At 46.0% G+C, this 20,896-nt stretch overlaps 1 protein-coding gene across 4 annotated transcripts in view; it reads left to right on the top strand.

Annotated features, from left to right (window-relative positions):
- LOC118175810 overlaps positions 1-20,896 on the top strand; it is a 142,290-nt gene that overhangs the window by 104,012 nt on the left and 17,382 nt on the right. For 2 of the 4 annotated variants that reach the window (XM_035342370.1, XM_035342376.1), the window contains exon 1: positions 11,160-11,296. The exons of the other annotated variants lie outside the window; for them this stretch is intronic. The gene's annotated coding sequence lies outside the window, so the exon portion shown is untranslated. Of the gene's footprint in view, positions 1-11,159; positions 11,297-20,896 lie in introns of those variants that run through there. 4 annotated transcript variants of the gene reach the window in all.

Here is a 20,896-nt window from a genome sequence, read left to right on the forward strand (position 1 = left end):
AAGTAGAAAAAACTGAGGGAAAGTCTCGTTCCTGACTTATCTAAACACACAGTTCTTGGAGCTTTTGCAGGGAAGGCTTTTTCAAAATATATATATATTTTTAAGAGTTTGGGAAAAGACAGGTACCTTCTGTGGTTCAGTCTCATTATCTGTTTAATTTCTCTTCTGCTAGACAGACCATCAGGGAAAATTTGACTCAGTTTAAGGACAATCATTGAATCACATCCCGAGTTGGAAGGAACCCACGAGGACCATGGAATCCACCTCCTGGCTTCACACAGAACCACCCAAAAACCACCCCCTGTTTCTGAGAGCACTGTCCAAATGCTTCTTGACCTCCAGCAGGCTCAGTGCTATGACCATGTCCCTGGGGAACCTGTCCCAGTGCCCGACCACCTCTGGGTGCAGAACCTTTCCCTAACCCCTAGCGTGACCCTCCCCTGTCCCAGCTCCGTGCCATCCCCTCGGGTCCTGTTGCTGTCCCCAGACAGCAGAGCTCAGCGCCTGCCCCTTGTGAGGAAATTAAAATGCTAAAGCAAATAAAAGAATTGGTGATTTTGTGTTGGCAAGAAAGCGCTATGTAAAAATACCACAGTAATCCAAATCATACTGCTGCCTTTGGTTTCTGGATTCAATCTAATCTATCAGTTAGCTATCTAAGAGGAAGTACTTGGACCTGTGCAAGTGGGCACCGGCACTACGATGTGTGGAAGCCTGTAGGGAAAGGTGGTTGCTTATTTGTGTGGGGGTTGTTTTTTTTTTTTTTTTTTTCTTTTTAACCAGGACTGCTGACTGCCAAACCAGGTAAACGCAGTGAGCAGAACTCCTGTCCAGGTGCTCTGAAGCCTGTGAGCAGCAGGAGAGGCTCACACAGCAGTGCCCAGCCCCTGGGATGCAGTGGGCGTGGGGCAGCATCTCAGTGCCACCACTCCAGGGTGCGTGACAGTCTCCCCATCTGTATCCTTGTGTTTCTGCCCAGACATTTCACCTGCTCCTGTGTCTCCTTGCCCAGCTGTCTCTATTGCTCCAAGCACCCTACCCCTCGGCTCAAGTGCTGTGAGTGTGTGTTTTTGCTTGTTCCCTCCCCGCTGCTTCAGGTGTGTAAGCAATGACAGCAGGTGGAGTGTTCCTGGGGCACACCAGGTTTGTTTTTTGGGATACAGTTGGAGGGGGGATGCAGCTATGCTCTGGCGCTGCCTGTTGCATCCTGTGGTGTGTCTGGGTCCGGGGTACGTGAACGCTGCAGACAGCCACAGGCATCCAATGGAGTACTGTGAAAGGGGCAATATCTGCCCCACATTACTATTAATGATACCTTTGTGTGCTAATTGTTTCTCAGAAGGCACTGCCTCCTCTCAGGTTGATGAATGTTGAGCCAGAGGCTGTGATGTCTGAACCAGGCTGAGCTCCAAAGGTGTGGGTTACAGGTGGTTCCAATTGAGACAAATTTGCTAACGTCTCAATCTATTTCCTTGCTAGCCCCAGGCACTGTAGACATCCTGATCCTCTGCAAAAGGGTGTGTGGATGAGTAAGGAGATCTGTGTGAGACAGCACAGTACCCGGGCATGGGGTTCCAGCGGCAGAGGGTGCCCTGCAGCTCTGCCATCGCTGCCATCCTGGTGCCACTCGTGTGCTGTCTGTGGTCATGGGGCTGTGTGTGGCAGCAGCCTGCACGGAGCCCTGCGTCTGGTTTGCTCCAGTTCAAGTTTGCCCTCTGGGCTTTTCCAGGCTTACAAGAAAAACACTAGTGAGCAATGCTTAAAATCGAAATCCTGTGGGTAAGAACACAGCATTCTCACATGAACACCCGGGTACTTGCCTGCCAGGAGAGCTGCAGTGAAATGTTGGGTGAAATGTGTACGTAGATCTCACAACAGTCTCTCCAGCCCCACTTTTTCCCCACCTATCTACTAAATGTCTTTTTCACTCAGCAGCTTAGCATCCTTTTTCACCACATAATGAATATATTCATAATAAACCAGGCTACAGTGTTATTAGCCTAACTATAAATTCTGAGATAAAGGTTTTATGGTACGTGTTTGTACAGCGCTTCCACCGTGGGGCAGGGGTTCAGAGTTTAACACCACTGCGCTGTAGGAGTATGCAGTGTATTTAGAAAAACATTATAGGAAATACAGATCTGAAACAGAGGTGCAGAGATGTTACTCTATATATGCTACAGCAGTGGTGGCTGTGACCATGTGTGGCTCTGCTGATGAGAGTTTATTTGCTCAACTTGGCTTCTCAAGAAATTTAGGAAGAAAAAAGTTAACAAAGATCACCGTGTTACTTAGCAGACCAGAACGTTGTTGTAGGAAACAACTTCAGAAGTGTGAAGGGACCAAGCTTTGCCTCTGGAAAAAGAGCTAGGAGAGCATTTCCCTGTGTTGCTGGTGACTTGTGATGTGACTGCATGGTGTCAGTGGTGCCTGAGTGCCAGATGCATGTTCCTCCTCCTCTAGCAGCTTTGTCCTCCTGCCACCTCCCTGGGTGCAAGGCCATTTGTCTGGGCTTTGAAGCCTCTTCTAAAAGCTCAAATGTGGTATGATGGTCCTAAACAAACAACATGTTTTAAAATAATCAGGCAATTACTTGAAGCAGAAAATTCTTGAAAGATGCAACTTTACTGCACCAGGATGGGTAATTGTGGACTCAAAATGAATGGCATCTGCAGTACTGCTGGCCTCTACCCGAGGAGCTGATGTCCCCTGCAGCGACAGAGGGCAGAGATGGAAGTTGAGAGTTGTAGACAGTTTCAGCAAGGAAAACACTTCAAATATGTGTAAATCTGAAACGCCCTCTGTTCTGAGCAGCGTGTGGCTTCTCCCTCCACTGTGCTGAGCGCTTCATTTTGCACAATTAACTCTTCCCTTTGTTCCTCACTCGTGGGCTCCAGCTTTGGGTGACCCCTGCAAGCAGCTCCAGCCATGCAGCTTCCACCCTGCTCGTCTGCCCCAGGCTCTGTGGTTTTCTCCTCTTTCCCATGTCAAATGTGAAGCTCTTAATTCCAACATCATTACCTCTTCCTGGCTTTCCATAAAAACAAAACCAACTCTCTGAAATGACAGAGAAGTGGCAGCTGATTATCAGTCAAGTTCTTCTGTGTACCTTTGACGTGATAATATCTGCAACGATATTTGTTTACTCTCGCTGCCTTATCACATCAAAACATTGTTTTCCTTTCTGCTTGTATTATGTAAAAGCAAACTGGAATAACAAGCTGTATTTGTGCTGAGGTAATCGCGTTAACTTCCCGGCTAAGCAAAGGCAGGTGCAGCATGAAGGCTGCCAGCAGCTCTCCAGCGTGCTTTGTCTGCTTGGAGCAACTCCTGCAGCTGCTCCCTTTACCACAGGGTTTCTGCGGTGTTGCTGGGACCAGTGATCCTCCAGCTTCTTCAGGAGGCAAGGGAAAATGAGTCTGTTTGAAACTGGCATTGCTTGATCTCTTTTGGCTTTTTCTCCCCCAACCCTATAGTGATGATGGGAACCCATCAGAAAAAAAAAAAAAGTGATATTTGTTTTGCAGTGGTTGGGCCTTACAGCTGTTTGTCTTTGGCAAAACTTCATGCATGTGGCAGACGTAGGCCTGGTTGGCAGCACAGGATTTACAAATCCACCACCTTCAGCAGGGGTTGTCCCCGGGGGAGTGCTGCAGTGGGGCCCTGCAGAGGAGGGTCCCAGCGGTGCGGAGCAGGCAGCCGGGAGCCCGGTGGCTGTGCCTTGGTGCTTGCTGAGCTGGGGTCTTTAACTCTTTGCAACAAAACCACTCCAGCTTGTGATCTTCAGCTCTAGATTTGTTCTCAGTGGCTGTAAAGGGATTATTTTGTGATCACCTGAAGGCAGTGCACTGTGCTACCGTGCTTCTCTGCTTCTCTTGCTCTGTGGTCTCCAAGTCTTTGTGAGTTCATTTACCTTTGCAAGGGACAGGAAGAGAAGGACTTTGTGCTATTTGTTTCACAAAATGGTGAGGAAAAAGCTGTATTCGTTCCTGATCAACGTATGGGACTATGAGGAACAGAGAAAGAAGACCTTTTGCTTTGAAACTATTTCCTGGATTTTTCTTTTTTCCGCTTAGTCTTCTTAAAAAAAATAAAAAAAAATCTTAGTATCTGCAGACAATAATCTGAGCATGAGTGTGGAATGGATAACAACAATCAAACCCACGGGAAAACCAGCTGTGGTCTGACACAAAAGCACATATCCTATTTGTGAATGAAGCCAAGGGAAATGGGGACTCTGGGGCTCTGGTTCAGTTCCTGATGGAAATGTGTAAGTTGTCATTGTTCTGCTGTAGCTTTGTGGTGTGAATTTTGATGGTTTCTGGGAATGAACGAACTTCAGGGTAGGTTAAATGAACCTTATCTGTAGTTTGGATGTTTCATGACTACTTTTAATTATTTCAGGAGATGCTAGGCTACACTGGGAGGCCCGCGGAGACTCTAGGGTGCGCCGGGAGGCCTCTGGGTGCAGTGGGGGTTCCTGGGAGGCCTCATGGGCATCCTAGAGCTACCTGTGGGGTCTTCCTTCTCCTGTTGTGAGCACCATTTCATGGGAGCCTTAGATGTACTGGATATTGGGTTAGGATCATAATTAGGGTTAGGATTTGGAGAGAGAGAAAGCGGAGAGTCCTGCTGTGAGTGGGGTTGTGTGAGGGAAGTTGAGGGCTTCCCAAAGGCTTCCGTTGTGAGCAGTTTCATGGGAGAATTTTGTGAGGTAGGTGTTGGGTCATAATTAGGGTTAAGGTTTGGAGGGGGAGAAAGTGTGTGGTCTCACAAATCCTGTGGTATTAAATAACAGAAGTAACTGTGTTTTTCTAGAATTTTCATTCTAGAAAACAAAAAGCTAGATGCAGTAATGGCTAGCTGAAGTCTATCTCTATTTCTAGAGTAGGAAGGAAAAACCTTTAACTCGTCCTTCCTCTTGTTTAACTTGTTCGGTCCCTGCTTGGTAAGCAGTCTTGGGCGATACTGAATTGTGAGCTGCCTGAAGTCACTCTTTGCCATGTTTTCTCTGAAACTTAAATCTCTTCTGTATAGAACAGTTGGACAGGCTTTGACTAAAAAAAGATAGCAAGAATGACAGCAACAAGGAAAATGTGTGGTGAGTGTGCGTCCTGAGGGATTTGAGCTGTAGTTTGCCAGTGTCTGACTGCCTTATGGAAGAAAAACATCTCTGCAGATTGAAAGGTTTCAGAAAGGTGAAAGCCACTGTCGCAGGATATTGTGTGAGTCCTCAGAGGGCTGTAGTTATGGCATGTAGTTATGGCACTTTTTCTATTCTTCTCTGTGATCCTTTTTGTGCCATGCCAATGTGATCTGGAGATGGCACCTGGATCAGGACAGGCTCCTGCAGAGCAAAGGGGTCCTGTGGGAGCTCCACTGCCCAGCACCAGCCCTGGTCTGTGTCCTCTTCCTCTTCTGTTTGTGTACCAGAAAGGCATCCATCAGCAAGTGGTGGCTTAGTGTCCCTTGTTGGGAAAAGAAAAGCTGTCGGATGGGTCAATTTGGGGTGCGTTAGCTGTAACATTTTGCCTGGAGCTAATGCTTGAGTGAGCGAGGGAGCGACTCACTTGGTGTTTGCTGGGGGGTAGGAAAAAGCTCATCTTACAGTGAAACAACTGCCTGGTGCAGCTCCTACACTGCTCAGCCTGAAGTAGTTTGTGCTCTCCAATGTTTCATGCTCTGACAGGTCAAGTCAATAAAAATACTCTTTAAACATTTTCTCTGAGTGCTTAAAAAAAAAAAAAAAGGGGGGCAATCTGTTTGACAGATTAACTTTTCAAATAAAACACATCCTTAATGCAGGTCCTGCATGTGATACTTCGGCCAGATTTAATTAGATACGATCAAGTCATGAAGAATGAAATTCTACTTTACTGAATTGAACACATTCCATTTTAACTGCAGAGACTCCTACTTTATCCATGTTAGGCACAAATCCAAACTTCTCTGCTGTTAAATGTTTCCTTTTATAGTGGTGAAGTTGGGCTTGGAGGTGCTTCCACTTTGTGGTAGCTGTGTTTTCACTGGCTCATGTGTGCACCAATGCTTGGGAGCCTGGGCTAAAAAACAGAAAGTAAAAATGCCTGTTTCAGGATCCCCTTCTCCTGGTTAGCCACGGCAGAGGGTGAACTTCAAGGAGATAATGACGTGTGGAGATTTTTTGCTGCCTCTGAGTGCAAGACTCTTAACAGATGGTGTAAACCAGCTGCTATCAACTAGGAAATTAGCCTTACTCATTGCTTGCTTCCTTGTAAACAATGTCCTTATGTTTTAGGCATTAAAAAAATCAGTAATTTCCCTGACATGGGTGCAAGAATCTTGTTTAAAAGTAGGCGGAAAGATTAACCTTTCATGGCAGTAAATATCGTCTGCCAAAGCTGTTGATGTGAGGCATCCTCAGCCAGTGGTCTTGAAACAAGATGGGAAAAGCAGAAATCTTAGATCTTAAAAACTGCTGTTTATGTGATGCTTTCAATAGTTTTACTTTCAAGTTGATGGTTAAAGGGGGATTGGATTCCCCTTGCTGGGTGGCAGACTGCATTATAGAAGCTCCCTGAGGTCTGTCTGGGGAGCAGCATCTGGCCACACAGCATGTTACCTGGGGTCCCACCTCACTTTGGATCTTCTCAGGTGTGCCCTGTCCAAGAGGCACAGATGGCCACAGAGTGGCCTCACAGCCTGCCAGGCATGTGTGGGTGTAGTCGTCAGTCTTGTAGTACTGTTTGAGTAAGCAGCCATGCTGGTTCATGCTGGGGGGTGACCTGCTGATTGCAGCTCCACAAGAGCTGTGGGTTGTAAGGGATCCCAAACTGAATGTGACTATGGTAACTCGCTTGGTTACTTCAGTGGGACCTCAGCTGGAGCACGGTGTCCTCATGAGTTTGTTCAAGGAAGATTTCCATATTCCAAGTTATTAAGTCATGGCCTTGCTCTAGAGACAGCTCTGATGGCACAGTCGCATCGCTTATGAAACAAGGGCAATCTTTTGATGGGATTCCCATATTTTAGCCTGATGGTACAGAGATCTGATCTGATGCTTCAGAAACAGTGTTGGCATATACACAGCTGTTACAAACTCCTTTTCCACCATGAGCTCATGTCTCCACAGCTGGAAGGGAGACCCCAACACCAGCTTTGTCATGGTAGGAGAGCTGGGGGTGTATGTGGCACAGAGCACACCAGAGAGGGAAACCTGGTGCAAAAGGAATTTCTTCTTTGATTTTCAGCCTGGCCTGGAATGATGGATCTGAGCTGCCATGACCCTTCTTGCAGACAGTGTCTGCAAGGTAACTGTGTTGGAGAGGGCGTGTGAGTGCCCTGTAGGGTCAGAGGAGGCAGTTTGGTGTCCTCCACCTGCCTACCTGGGCTGCTGAATGCAACAGCCATCAAGGTTTTCTGCAGGAGGGACGGCTCCCATCTTCTCAGAGTATGGTAAAAGTACTAAATACCCAAAGCAGTGATTAACCCTTTTAGAGAGAGAAAAAAAGGTTAAAATTCTCCAGTTCTCTGGTACCAGTACATTCTATTCAGAAGGGGCAGCAGAAAAGGCCCACTTGTGTCAAAGGTTGGCGGTGTGTATTGTTAAATCAGTGTCTATTTATCCTCTGGAAGGTGTATGGGGAGAGGGAGATGTTAGCTGGTTCTCCCTTACTTGAGGGAAGCAGTGATAAGGGAAACATGGGAACTCCTTGGGTCGCTGGACTCCAGCACAATACCAGAGGTCAAGGAAGTAGCCCAAAATCCCCTGTCTTATGTTCCAGGGCTGAAGTAACTTCCTCCAAGAGTGAAATCCGCATCACATAAATCCAATTCTTATAAACGGCCGAATGAGTAGCAATGGTCAGATGTGGAGCGTGAGTCATACGAGGAAAAACAAGGGCTCAGGGACAACAGGCAGAGCGCTGAGCGGCTGTTTCCTTTGCTTTGCTATTTGAGGAGTGCTGCCAGCTCTCACATGGAGACATAGATTGATCTCTATCTATTGGCAAAGGTTTTGCTTGCAACGTTTGTAACCTTTGTGTTTCTCTTATTCCCTGGGCCATATCTAGGTTTAAGCTTTTCAGAAGGCACACGGGATGAGGCACCCTGAGATGCAGAGGATTATGTTAGCAAGGTCATTGCCTTTTAAGTATTCAGTTGCCTTCTGTAGTTTAGAGCAAATATACAGTTGTTTTTATTTGCATGAGTGGTATTGTTATGCAATTCTTCCATTTTAGGCTTGATGAAGAAATGTCCAAAGATGCAGAATCTGCTTTTTATCAATGCAAACACAAACAAGACTGCCTGGTGTCAGAAGGTGGCTGGGTAGGTTACAAAATCCTTGTCCAGCACACAGATGTTACAACAAGCTGTGGCACTCCGTAGCCATCTCAGGGGTGACTTTCTCAGGCAGAGGACGCTCTGTGCCTCCTCTGAAGCTGAGAGGTGCTTGTGCTTTTGCAGAGCGTAGACCAGATCACGGGAAGGGGAGGTTGCTCCAGGTCATGCTGTGTGTCCACCTGGGAGTTGGAGTTATTTGGTGGTCTTGTCTTTTAAGCTTGCAGGCTTGTTGTGTGGCTTAAGTTTGCTTATTGGCAACGTATTTGTGTTTTGAACTTGTGTGTTTTCCAGGCTGCCAGCTCTGCACCCTCTGATAAATGTTCCTAAGGGAATGCATTATTGTTGTCTGTTTGGGCTGAGAACAAAACCAAGACCTGCAGCCAGGGCTTGCATTGCCAGGCCTGGATCAGAGTGGAGTTGTGGCTGCACTTCTCTCCTCCCAGTCATGCTTTTCATCTCCTGTAAAATTATCCAGGGATTTTCACAGTGGCATAAAGCAGATTTTGCTCTACTCAAGCATTTTCCCTCACAGAAGGGAAATCGTCATAAGCTGCTCCAGCCAGTGCCATGCTTGGCAGGGCAGGATGCCACACCGACGAGCAGTGTTTTTAGCCAGCAAGTGGTGAATGAAACCTCGTGTGCTGGGGCGGGAAAGGATTGCACTGATATTTTTCTCGGACCTGCAAACCTGGAGAAACCTTGTCTCCTTTGGAAACCATGTGATGTGTTTAAAAGAAAATATAAACTCTGAAGTTGGGCTATCAGTCAGCCCATGCTGGAGGTGCTTTCAGTTATGGTCCAAAACGTGTGGTGGGAGAATGAAAAACGCTCCCTTTGCTGCTTCTGTGTGCCATCACCGTGTCAGCAGTCCTTAGGAGCCACGGTACCTTGAGGCAGGAATATACTTGTATTTAGATCTCTCTTCATGTTAGCTGGGACTCAGCGTAATTCTGGCTGTAACTCCCAGGTCCACCGTGCCTTGTGCTGGCAGTGCCCCCAGACTGCACAGAAAGAATTGACAGCGATGGCTGCATTATGTGGGGCAGCTGGGGATGCTCTGATCTGGGATATCTGCATTGAGGCTTAGAGGGAATTCCCATGGGCTTTCCTGCCAGTGCCCGCACACAGCCGTGTCGCTGCGCTGCAGCCACACTGTGCTTTGCTAAGCTTTATCTACCTGTCGTAGTGCCAAATGCAACGTCAAAGGAAAGGACTTGGAAAAGCAAACGCTAGGTCAAAGTATTGCCAGAAGGTCAAGAGCTGTGATCCTTCCCCTCGACTTGGTGTTGGTGTGGCTGTACCTGGAGTACTGCGTCCAGTTCTGGGACCCCAGAACAAGGCAGACTGGGCATACTGGAGAGAGTCCAACAGAAGGGTGCTGGGATGCTGAAGGCCCTGGAGCAGCTCTGCTGTGATGGCTGGGGCTGCTCATTGATGGGGGCTCTCATTGATGTGTATGAGTACCTGAGGGGAGGGTGCAGAGAAGACAGAGCCAGGCTCTTTTTGGTGGAGCCCAGGGACAGGACAAGAGGCACTGGGTGCCACCTGGAGCACAGGGGCTCCATCACAACACCAGGAATGCTCCTGTGCTGCTGAGCAGGTGCTGGAGCACTGGCACATGCTGCCCTGAGAGGTGCTGGGCGTTCCTCCTTGGGGATCTCCCGGCACTGTCTGCACGTGGTGCTGGGTTGCACCCTGCTATGGGTGGCCCTTCTGGGGCAGGTCTTGGGCCAGGTGGACCCAAAGACCTCTGCCAACCTCAGCTGTTCTGTGAAGCCCCAAATTTGCTGATATCCATGGTAATCCCCTGCTGGCATCCGCTGCACTAATCCCAGGGTGGAGACTGGATGCTAAGCCTGCAGCAAAGAATGCTAAATAGGTTTTAATTCATATTGGCTTAACACTTTTATTCAGTTGTCTACCCAATCAGCCTGCTTTTCCTCACTTCTGCTAATGAGTACAAGCACAAACATGCTGTATAATCAAGTAGTGCCATGTAGTGGCTGCTTGGGTACGTGAGCTCTCCCTTCCAGAGCAGCACATATCGCATCCAGCTGTGGGGCAGTTGCAAAGCAAATCGAACTTTGCCTGTACGTTTCCAAATGCAATCAATAGGTGAAGGGAGGTGCAGCCAGCTGCCAACATTCCTCAGTGGTGACTTTTCACAGAACTGCTCCAGTAAAACCGTTTTTTTGTTGTTGTTGTTTTGTTTTGAGATAAATGATTGAGTCCCAAATAGGATTCTAATTAAAGTTTGTAATTTATTAAGTGAATAGAGGCAAGCAAACAGCGCTGGGTGCGCTGGGAGTCTCTGCTCCACCAAGATGCACACCTATTACATTAGGTGGCTGATTTTTATGCTCCTAGACTAATACATATTCATCACTATTCCTAGAAAAGGCAGGGTTATTATAATTAGTTCCTGGAATCCGAACCCTCTCCGGATGCATGTGTATCAGTCTCTGGTGGTCTTTCTGGGGGTCTCTTGTGCTGAAGGCTCGTAGTCTTCCTCCCAGGCTTTGTCCTTCGGTCGTCCTTCAACTCCCCCTTTCTCCTTATTTGGTGGATCTCTTTGCCAGATATCAGAGGCTTGGGCAGCGTCCCGTGCAAAAGTCAGCAGTTTCCTAAAAAAACTTCCTTGGTCCTCTTATCTCCCAGACTCGAGTCTCAATGTTCGCCCTTCAAACCCTTTATTTACACAAATTGCTGGACCCTTCCTTTGCATGATACAAGAACTATGTACACTAATCACTCTGTTTTTCTTAAATAGAAGGTTATGTTTCATCTTGCGGCCCTAGCATTGTCCCATACTGACACGAATCAAACACATTTCACAGTTTTAATAGGTTACAAGACAAAGCAGAGTGAGATTCATTTTTCCTCTTGGCAAACAAAGAATGAGAGGGCACGTGGAAGTCATGAGCCCCCAGGCAAGAGCAAGGCTGGGCAAAGAGACGAGCTCCATGAAGCGAAGGTGGGCAGGGGGCAGCCCCCAGTTATGGGTGCTCTCAGCCGCTCTGTGTGGTTCAGATGCCCCTGGCCTGATGCGATGCTGCTGCAGGATGGGCACAGAGCATTGCTGGTTCCACCTCTGCCATTTGGTCTCGGGCTGTGAGTTTTGGGATTTCCAGCTCAAGGATGAGGTGCTGGGGCCGGGGTACTGAAGAGCTGGTCAGGGCGGGCAGGCTGTCTGTGAGCCTACGGGGCCTGGAGCATCTTTCCTACAAGGACCGGCTGAGAGACCTGGGTCTGTTCAGCCTGGAGAAGAGGAGACTGAGGGGGGATCTTATTAATGTCTATAAATATCTGAGGGGTGGGAGACAGAAGGATGTAGCTAACCTCTTCTCAGTGGCTTGTGGGGATAGGACAAGGGGCAATAGCCGCAAGATAGAACACAGGATGTTCCGCACCGCCATGCGAAAGAACTTCTTCACGGTGAGGGTGACGGAGCACTGCAACAGGCTGCCTAGAGAGGTTGTGGAGTCTCCTTCTCTGGAGATATTCAAGGCCCGTCTGGACACCTACCTGGGCAGCCTGCTCTGAGGATCCTGCTTTGGCAGGGGGGTTGGACCTGATGATCTTTTGAGGTCCCTTCCAACCCCTACAGTTCTGTGATTCTGTGAGTCTGTCTGTGCAAAGAGACAGGACTGCTCTCTTGGGAGCTGGGTGTGTGAATCTTGGCAGGTTTGGTGGCTGTAGGGTGAATCTGGAAGTAAGTGGTGCTGGTTTTAAAGAGTATATATATATATAAAAAAAAAAGAGTAGAAAAGTTTGATGCAAAACGTCTAGGGTTTTTTGAGAGGATGGTGGCCTGGACTAAAGCTACCAGTAGGAAAAAAAAAAAGAAACTATGTGTAAGGGTGTAAGAACGTACTGAAGATAGATGTTAATTCAACCTTGTGCATGAGATTATGCCATGGGTCTTAGCCAGGGCCAGCATGCCTGCCAAAGAAAACAGAGAAACTGTTGTTTTATTTTAATTTAGAGGAAATAACTCTAACTGAATGTTCTAAGCCTGGAACGTGAGTGTAACAATCGACAAATCACCCAGTGTTTGAAGTGCTTTTCTAATAGAGTAGTTGTAGACCCGAACTGGGACTGTAAGAGCAAACTAAACCATCCATAGATGCTCTGAAAGGGCAGCGGTTGTCTTGCAGCACTGTGATTTAAACTGAAGCCTGATTGTGTATGTGTGATACCTGCTAAAAAGTACCCGAAGCTAGCTTTCCAAGAAGCGTGTTTTATTCCCAGAGTACAACTTGTAAACACAATTAGCTGGTTCAGACCTTTTGGTTTATGGGTCAGGTGACGGAAAGAGGCACAAGGTGCACACAAACATGTCACAACTTTATGTCCTGTGCTGAAAGCGGACTGTGGACTGGGAGGAGACGTCACATGTAGAGCTCATGGCAGTGCCAAGCTGAAGCTTCCATGGGCACCCCTGCACTGCACGGCGGTGGTGAGTGTGGAGTAATTGCCTAAAGTAACCAGGAAAATTACACAAGACAGCACAAACTGGGCATAACACCTGCTCAACACAGTTAAATTCATGCGAATCGATGGTGTGGAAAAAGAATGCCCCACTGCAAACATTTCCCTCTGGCTGCCAGAGGAACAAAAACTAACCAGGGCAGGAGGATTAGTAGGTGCTGCATATACTAATATTTTAGCATTTGACATAGTACATGGGCAAATGTAGAAACTCCCAGATGGGACCGTGTGGATTTTGGCGACACATCAAAGGGATTTAGGCATTGTGAAATTGAGTCTGTCACAAACACTCATAACCTTACACCCCGCTAAAATCACTCATGTTCAGCAATATCTGTTGCCAGCAGCAGCACTTATGGGGATTGACGGGGAGGTAACACAATTGGAAGACAGAGGCATTATTAAAAGGACTTGTTCACCTTACAGTTCACTGGTGTGGCTGGTAAAGAAACCAAACAAGCAATGGCGTTTTACAGGGGATTACAGACAGTTAACTGCTAACACCACGCCTTTGCCTGCTGCAGTTCCAAACATGGCAGAGATAGTGAAAGCCTTCTGTTACAGCCCCAGAGGTTTATTATAAACCAGAAGAACATTCTACAGGATTTTACACTGGACAACCTGTGCTAGTGAAAGTGCCTCACATTGGAACAGTAGCAATGGTACTAACTAGTCCCAAATATCCCTATGCATGGGAAGTCAAAGACTGTTATTTCACCCTCTTTCTAACCCTGCCAGCTGAATACAACCGAGCATATTTTATTTCCTTTTGTAATTTCCTTTGGTTAGCATGGTAACATAGACGTTCTCTGAAATTCTCTGAAACTATCTTGGCACATGTTATGGGATGCAACTGGGTTATTTGGAACAGGATTAGGTATACTAAATAGCATTGATGCTGAGGTCCTAATGAGTAGAATAACTGCTACTATGGATGACCTAAGGAAATTGGAACGACCAATAAAATCATCCTTATTGGCCTTAGGAGCAAGTCAATGGCTTCTATCAGACATTTAACCCCATTGGGAGCAAAATGAATAAAATAATCATCAATTAATTTTAAATGCCCTTGGAAAAAAACAGGGCAATACTTCCCTTGCCTTGAGCTGTATCCAGCCACGGTCATGGATACAGTCTGTAGCAGCAGCTATTATTAGAGAGGGAGAAGGAGGCACTTTACCCACTGAAATTCAAAAATCGATTTGGGATAATGCTTCAGAATTTGAAAAGGAGTTTCAAACGTGGTGACAATTAGTCAACTTCACCTATTATGCAGAAAGTGATAAAATTATTGCCTTTATACTTACCATAAGCAATGCCACCATATACAACGTATATCCAATCATTGTGTTAGAACTCAATCATAATGGAGCTATACTTTATCCTAAGGAGCATAAGGTATGTGCCCATCAAAAGGGAGAAAAGTGGCAAACAATTGATGTAAATGCACGTACTGTATGTAAACAAAAAGGCTTCGTCTGTGAAAGTAACACACTCGAAGCCCAAGACATTTGTCTTGACACTAAACAAAACAGTTGTCACTTTGAGATACACCCTAATGAAACCCTTGAAACTGTACTTGTATATATTGGGAAAGGTTGTGTTTGCATGAGAACCTATGGTGATTCTATAGTCATAGATAATCCTATTGAAGATACCAGTAATAATCTAATGTTTCTGTTTGTAATTTTACCAAAATTCTAGGATGTGATTTAGTTGCTCAGCTTCTGTCACCTCTTATCAACTTATTACATCCAATTATATTCTGCTTCATGATCTGCCACTTACTCCTATTGGAATGAACCTTACCTTGGTGAAGAAATTACTGTTACATGGAGACTTGAAGTGGCTGATGAAACAAGTTTGAGAAAATGGACGAAAGACTCTGATTGCTGTCAGTCATGCTATAGAAGAAATACATCGAATGATGGAAAGAGTAAAGAAAGACGATAAACACCGTTGGTGGGATGCTTTGTTTGGATGGTCGCCAACTGCCACAGGAATCTTCAGCAAGGTACTTCACCCTGTTGTTTTGTTAATACACACTCTATTGTACTTTATGCTAGCAATTAGTTTGTATGTTAAAATCTAGATTATAATGAAACATTCAGTATCCCTACACGATATACACAGACTCTATAATCCTCATCCTGAGAATGTATAATGAATCCATGATTCCATACACCCCTTAACGTGACAGTGAGGGACCAGGAAAGGTCCTTGCATGTGCCAAAAGCTATTGTAAGGTCAGGGGTAAGAGCTCATGGCTCTGTGGAGTTACACAGGCAGACAGGGGAAGGAGTGGGGTCAATCACCCTATAGGTCTCTAGCCTGTTGTAACCTTACAATGCACTGGTCAGTAACTAAAATGAACGTTGATAGTTTTTGCCCCTCCCTTCCCCCCAAAAAACAAACTGAGATAGAAAGAAAGAAATGGGTATTATCCACATCCCTAAACCTGTGTTTGTAGGCTTTGAAGTCTTCCTCCCCTCGTTCTCCTTCAGCAGCACCTTTTACCATAAAGGGCTCGTTTTATTGGCAAGCCACATTGCATCTTGCCATCATTAAGCAAGAAGTAAAGATCAAAACTAAAACCATAATCACACGAACCTGCTAGTGAAATAAGAGCTTTGAACTTTCCGTATCTGTGAACAGACAGGTCTGAAAGCTCTCCTTATCAGCAGTGGGGCTTTCCCCCCTAACAGCTCCTGATAAGGAAAGAAACGGGCAGCTGCAGCAGGATGCAGCAAACAGGGCAGAAATGTGCTGTATTGGCATGGGGATGATGCTCTGGCACAGTTACTAGCCCCACAGATCTTGCTCTTTCTGGTGAGGAAAGCCATCCAGATAGTAGTAGATGAATTCCTGGTCTCCATAGAAAGGTACATGGCGAAGCTTTGAAGTGCTGGAAGTCGTGCTTTCTAAGCAGCTATAAAGCGGAGCAGTTCAGTGGTTTTGCTTGGATCTGCTTCCTGACAATGGAGGGATGTCCATGAAAGCAAAAAGAGAAGTTCCCTGGGGGAAAAAAAACAGGGGAGGGAGATGCACAGACTTTGTCTTGTTTCTAAATGCCTGGAGTCCCTAGGGGAAGGATGCCCACAGCTCTCCCCCTTTGGTGCCCGCTGGTGGGTGCAGGCACCTCTCCTGCTGTGCATGAGGCTCTGCGGGCACCGGTGCATTGGAGCAGCAGCTGCCTGGGGGCAAAGCAGAGCTCTCGCCTTCATGCCATGATGCCAAAGGGAAATGAGGAAAGCGGGTTGATGTGGCACACAGAAACCAGAAGGCCAGTATGCTCGTTAACAAGAAGGTTGTATTGGCCACGTATCAGGAACATAAAACCCAGAGTTCTCTTTGTAGTTAAAGGAGATAGGAGGAGGACCATCAGGGAATGGCGCCTTGTTTATTTACTTAGACATGGGTTTCCTTGCTGTGCTGTTGAGCTGCTTGCAGAGGCTTGGCTGTGGTTTGCTGGTGCTGCCTTTGAAAGCTCTGAAACCTCTTATCTGGAAGTAGCAGTTGGTGCCTGTAGCCGCCACAGAGAGCTTTGTCCCATGGAAAGGAAGACCTTGTCGGTGGAGTTTTATCAACCAGGCTTAATACTACAAATCCTTTTTCGGAGGTTGCCTTTATTTCTCTTTCAGTTTTGTTTTCACAATTGTTACAGGTGTGCTTCAGAGGGGCCAGCCTGAATTTCAGTCATCACCCAACAATATCTTTAGTCCTGTAGCCAGGCAGATGAGACCGGAGCAGTGTCTGTGTCCTGCTCCACGGACCCTAATGTTCCTTCCTTCTTCCTTTTCTTCTGTGAAAAGCTGTGCTTTTTGGTGCATGTAAAGAGCTGTACTGAAGGAAAAATAACTCATGCATTTTGGCTCATGGTCTCAGAAATTTGATTTCTCAGGAGACAAGAGATTTCCTGATGTCCTACTGTAGGAAAATAGGTAGCAGCATAGCCCTAGTAGCTACAATTAATGGAGCCTTAGGCCATGGAAATGGCCTTTTAACCTTTTGGTTTTAAGCAAAGAAACTGTAACCCAGCCCCTGTTGAAACTAGAATACAAGGGAGTAGGAACAAAACTTTTAAGTAAAAGTTTCCTAATCCTGAGATGAGAGGAAAAAGACAAATCACACGTGCAAAGAATTGCCTGGAGACAGAAGGAGACCAGCCAGGAGAAGGTGACGCCCCAGGCCCAGAAATGCAGCTGGACAACATAGATGGTGTGCACTGGGGATGTGGAGGAGGGAGGACTGTAAACTGGAAGGCTATCGGAAAATCAGGGTTGCTCCTTGGAGGCAAGCACCCAGCTTGAGCTGTAGCTGTAACTTAACTCTGTAGAAGACTTTTTGTTGGCTTATTAACATTGAGGAAACCTAGACTCAAACCCTGTTATGGTGATTGGCTTGCATAATTTCCATAACACCTACTTAGCAATGGAAAAAAAAATGAAGAGTTAGGGTCACCATTTATTTTTTTTTTTTTCAGGGAGAAATCAAAGTAACCATGAACCAAACCCTGGATTTTGATTGCAGTTTCTTTTCTGTAGTCCTTAGTCTCTACAATTAAAGGGAAAATTTTAATAGCTAGTTCTGATATTGCGCAGTAATAATTGTGCTAAATTCTTTCAGTTTCCTTTTACAGAACACTGGATTTTTTTTTAATTTATTGACTGGCTGTGGCCAAACTATTTTATCTATAATGTTGGCTGTGAGTGTGCTTATAACACTTCAAACATCTTAGATATGAGCTCCCTTTCTTTTCTGATCTCCGAGATACTTTTGGATATTACTTGTGCTACGTGTCTTTGGTCAAAACCTCTCGTGGTGTTTGGTGCATGGTGTCTGTCCTGAAAATCCAACAAACTGTGTCTAGGTTAAAGGTTCACAGCTGCAGATGTGGTTCCTGTTTGGCACCATCTGGGAACTTGGTTCTCTTCTAGAAAACAATCTGCCTTTTGGAGGAAGCTCAGCTGTGCATGTGACAGGGTCTTTAGACACTGATGTAAATTCTGGAGTTGACAGAATTCATTTCTTCCAACAGACGAGGTCACACCTCATCTGGGAATTTTCCAAATGCTGCTCTAAGCCAGTACAGACAAGGTTCAGCTCTGGAGAGCTGCTTTTTTTCAGACTTTTTCTCTCCCTAGGTATGACAACATCACTGTTTCAACCTGATTCAGCCAACGTCTGCAGCTCTACGCAGACTGACAGTGAAACAAAGCAGAAACACAAGCGGTGTGTGAGCATGGTGTATGTGGTGTATAGGTAGAGCCGCTTTTATGCAGGCTTCAAAATAATTCTCCCACCACTTTCCTTAAACAAAATGCCAGTTGTAACCGAAGCTGCCTGGTGCTAAGGAAGGCAAAAAACACAGTTGTGACATCCTGCACTGAATTTGAATGCTATAGAAAGTATGAGCAGGTCTGTGAAAAATGTGAACATTTCCCAGGCTGCCACCAGCCACTGCAGGTTCCCTAGGGCTCTTGGTACAGGGGACCTTTTGCAGGTGGGTGGCGGTGATTTGGCTGCTTCTCTGCATGGCTCTGTGTGTGCTGGCCTTGGTGCAAGCTCCTGGAAGTGGTGGATGCTCAGCATGCCATGAAATGGCCCAGCCTGGCAGGAAAACACTGGCTTGGTCCTCACTCCCTCATGATGTTCCAGGTTGCTTTGATTTGTGCCTTCCATTAGCTTTCAGATATTAGGTAACTTTTCTGTAGAAAGTTCAGCAGTATTGAGATGAAGCAGGACACAGAGGGAAAGGGGAGGAATCTGTGTTTCCAGAGGAGGCTCAGCAGCTGGCTACAGTGTTGTTGTACTTGTCACATGCTCCAGAAAGAGCCCCTCAGCTGTCTGGATCTTGTGCAGCACCCACTCTGCCCTGCTGACTCCTCCAGCTCCCTGCAGTGTCCTGGAGCAGGAGGCATTGCACCATTTCTGGCTTTGTTCACAGCATTTTGGTACAAAAATCACAAATCTGGTGAAAACCCCGTGTCCTGTCAGGGGGGTCCTGGTGAACAGCAGGTTGGCCGTGAGGAAGCAATGTGTCCTCGTGGCCAAGTCGGCCGATGGCATCCTGGGGCACATTTAAAAGAGCATGGCCAGTAGGCCGAGGGAGGTGATCCTTCCCCTCTGCTCTGCCCTGGTGAGCCCACATCTGGAATTCTGTGTCCAGCTGTGGGCTCCCCTGTTAAAAAAAACGATAAGGATCTTCTAGAGAGAGTCCAGAGGAGGGCCACAAAGATGTTTAAGGGCCTGCAGCATCTCCAGTATGAGGATAGGCTGAGAGACCTGGGTCTGATCTGCATGGGGAAGACTGAGAGGTGTGATCTGATCAACGTTTATAAATATCTGAAGTGCAGGAGGCAAATGGACGGGGCCAGGCTCTTTTCAGTGTCATGCAGTGATAGGACAAAGGGCAATGGCCAAAAACTGGAACACGGGAATTTCCACACAAACACACATAAGAAATTCATTACAGTGAGGGTCACGGAATGCTGGCACAGGCTCCCAGAAAGGTTGTGAATTCTCCTTCTCTGCAGATATTCAGGACCTGCCTGGATGCTTTCCTGCTCAACCTACTGTAGGGAACCTGCTTTTAGCAGGGAGGTTGGAGTCAATGATCTCCAGAGGTCCCTTCTAACCCCTACGATTCTGTGATCCTGTGCTTGGTTGGTGTGCAGCTTCCAGGCATGGCCGCCAGCCGTGGCTAGCTGGGAGCTAGTGAGGCTGCATCTCTGTTACTGACCATGCCCTTGACATCAAAGGAGTCAAGAATCAAAATTACTGCTATAATATCTCTGTGAGGCTTCCCCGTCCATGGGATTTAAAGGAAGTCTCTCCTCCTTTTTGCCCTTGTTCCATCTTCTCTGCTTCAAGGGCAGCACCTTTGGGGTAGAGCTTGCCTCACAGACTGTTTGCCCAAGGGGCTCTCATTTTTGCCAAGCCCTCCAAGTACCGATGTTGCATAAACACTGAATGATATTGCAGGTGTGAGATGCAGAATTGGAGAGTGAATTGGTGATATATAAACCTCAGAGAACTGCATTTGGTGACTTCTTACTCAGTTGTCCACCTGGTGAAGAATCAACAGTGGTATTTCTTTCTCAAAGCAGTGGACTCCTATGAGGGATTAATTCTGGCTTTTTAAGAAAATTTTAAATATAGATGGAGACTTTAAAACTTAGTATCTGTTTGAAGCTCATGATGTGGTTCTTATGCTGACCTACTAAAGCTCTTTGTGCTAGCAGTATTTTGAGTAGTTGCATTGGTTTCTGTTGCAGTAAGTCACCACTGCCAAGAGAGATTTGTGGCTGCTGTTTTTCATTGTAACATCTCTTATATTTCTCCTGAACACAATTTACTATGTACACTAAATTTTGTAAGACAGTGTTGTCAGAAAAAGCTTTTTCTTTCCTTGTGTTCACAGCAGATATGTTGAAACCTGGACAGGTGAATTACTTTAGCAATAATAATCACTTTTATGATACTACTTAGATTGTCATAAACAATTATGGTTCTCGTTTTATCTTTCAGCTGTAAATGACTTCATGAGCTATTTTCCTGACGTATCAGGTTAGCAGGCCTGCCCACTGCACATATGAAAGAGGAAGTTTTGTCAGAAAGTAAGATTTGGAAAGCAAAACCTGTGGCAAAACACACTGGGATATCAATGACATAATGATACAGTGACAATCAATGCACAGGTCTGGGATAGATCCCTGGGCTTTATTATTACCCTCTCAACTTCCCAGAACATAGAATCATAGAATCATTCAGGTTGGAAAACACCTCTAAGATCGTCTAGTTAAATCTTTAACCTAATAATTAAATAAGATATGCAAATAAACATCACATTAAAAAAGATATGTTAAAAAAACAGGTAGAAATTTCTCTGATGGGACAAGGAACAGAAACCCTAAACACTACTTGTAGTCATGCCTTAGAAAAAGTCTATCTTTCTCTGTATTCATAGTATTTTATTTTCATCTCCTGTCCACTTCTGACATTGAGTTAATGGGTAAAGTTCTGGCCAAGGTTAATGTTAATGTTCTGGGCTGGTATTTCTGTAGTAAAGGAAAGGAATGTT

This window comes from Oxyura jamaicensis, chromosome 18, assembly GCF_011077185.1.
Source record: "Oxyura jamaicensis isolate SHBP4307 breed ruddy duck chromosome 18, BPBGC_Ojam_1.0, whole genome shotgun sequence".
Classification (NCBI taxonomy): Eukaryota; Metazoa; Chordata; class Aves; order Anseriformes; family Anatidae; genus Oxyura; species Oxyura jamaicensis.